This window comes from Aplysia californica, unplaced genomic scaffold, assembly GCF_000002075.1.
Source record: "Aplysia californica isolate F4 #8 unplaced genomic scaffold, AplCal3.0 scaffold00077, whole genome shotgun sequence".
Taxonomy (NCBI): Eukaryota; Metazoa; Mollusca; class Gastropoda; order Aplysiida; family Aplysiidae; genus Aplysia; species Aplysia californica.
The window spans coordinates 1,601,057-1,603,185 of record NW_004797347.1 but is presented as its reverse complement, the minus strand read 5'-3'; the positions used below and the strand labels follow the sequence as shown (position 1 = coordinate 1,603,185).

The following is a 2,129-nucleotide window of genomic DNA, read 5'->3' as shown; positions in this document are numbered from 1 at the left end:
ACACACACACACAAACACACACACTCTCTCTCTCTCTCTCTCTCTCCCTCTCTTTCTCTCACTCTCTCCTTATTTTATACCCCTACTTTCGCCATCCCCAACCCCTCCCCCACTCACACACACACACCACTGTGAAAATTGTAATAATATAATGTGAAAGAGCTAAAATATGGTAGTGTCAAGAAACAATATTATGAATAACGTATGATGGAAGTTACTGACATTAATAGAAACTGACTTGATCGGCACAGAAAAAGAAACACAACTAGGCTAGAAAACAAACTGAAAGTGAGAGTCAATAAACTGCTGGTCCTGGCCTCCAGTATTTTACTCGTACTTTCTACACCCCCACACAAAATATCGACATGCACTGGACCCATTAAATATGTAATAAAAAGCTGTCCTGTATGATTAGAAAAAGTCAATTGAAACCGTACCAGTGACGCTGTCCAAAGTAGATCAACGCTAAGGATACTATACAAGTTACAAAGCACACAACAGTTTCCGCTCATTAATCATCAAATGTTCTTAATCGCCCTTCTCAGTTCTCAGAACAGAACACTGTGTTGTAACAAAGTGGGGAAGTGTGTCAAATGCTAATTATAGAACTTGGTGTCTAGCTGGGGTGACGGTGGAAAAGGAGAGGGAAGGGAGGAGGTAGGTCTATTGTTTTCGGCCCAGACTCTGACAGCCGAGTGCCTTTCGCTCCTCGTTAAAATGCTCTATATCTTCACTATACGATTCCTCCTTTCGCCGACCAGACTCCTATGGGCCAGGTAAGTTATTAGTGGGGAGAAAACGATGAGTGAATGCCAAACAGGAACTATAGGTGGTTAAAAAGTGAATAAACAAAAAAGATTAGTGCCATGCTGACAATAAATGTTCTGATAGTAGTTAGAGAAAGGCTGAATGATAAATACATGTTTTGCTGAAAAAATAATACTTGTGTCTCTGCTGCTCATGAGTCTCATTCTGTATTTTGTAAGCTACAAAGAGGCAAATTTGGCAATTAAGGGATGTACTATTCGCTCTGAGGACAGTCGATGGATTTGTCCACATGACTCAGACTGACGTCATCGCCGTGTTCGGTTTGGCCTCGTACGTAATACGAAGTTCCCCGACGTGACCGCTTGACGGTAGACGATTTAAAGTTACGAGCCGGCGCGATAACAAACGTGAAGGAATTAGGTTATGTCGCGACAAAACAGCAGTGAATCCCACTTCTCTATTTGAGCGCCTTCAAATCGGAAAGGCGCTTTTGAATATTGATACATGTTTGTTTGGATTTACTTAAAACTGAAGGAAAATCATCATTAGAAATAAATCTCTTGTCAAAAGTCCAGCTGATTAAAAATTTGACCGGCACCGCCGGTCTTGCCCAGTTAACAAACCGCCCCTGCAGCTATGGCATTGTGCCGCCTGCAATGATGACTATTCTCCAACCAGGTAAGGAACTAAGTAAGTAAGTAAGAGAATAAAAGACACAAGAAGATGGGGGAGGCGCGATAAGGACGATAATAATATTATTATAACTTTGATAAACAAGGAGGAGCAAACCACACCAGAGCACCCGCCAACCGCGTACTGTTTCCCCTGTAGATCATTAGGAGGAAAAAAAAACTGTCAGAGAACTAGTTTAGCAGAAGACAGGCACGTGCGGACGTCCACAAGGGTAGAGAAAGGGTTAAGTGTGCAGATATCTACCACACTTCGCCCAGGCACTGGCACGTGCAGACGAGACACGGTAGAGAAAGGGTTAAGTGTGCAGATATCTACCAGCACTTCGCCCAGGCACATGGCAGGCCAGACGAGACACGTGACTTGGCGGATGTTCCCAGTGGTCTACTGACCTCCCACGTTGTTGGTCACACGGACAGAGACAGCAGCGAGAGGCGAGGGGACAATGTAGATAGACAGTATCGACGAAAAGCTAATTACAAGCTTTAAACCTAATTTTTAAAATCTTTTTTAAAATCCTTATTATTACAATTTCTTATACTGTGTAATTGTGTTCATGTGTTGAAGAAATAATTAAACTCTGTTCAAATTAAAAATGTTTAAATGGTGAGAAAAAAAAAAGAAAAAAACAAGAAGAAAAAGAAAAAAATATTCCCATACATATTGTAGGG

General features: G+C 41.7%; 1 protein-coding gene across 1 annotated transcript in view; it reads right to left on the bottom strand.

Annotated features, from left to right (window-relative positions):
• Positions 1-2,129, bottom strand: part of LOC100533395 (glutamate receptor 2) — a gene marked incomplete in the record, with an annotated part of 156,880 nt that overhangs the window by 123,922 nt on the left and 30,829 nt on the right.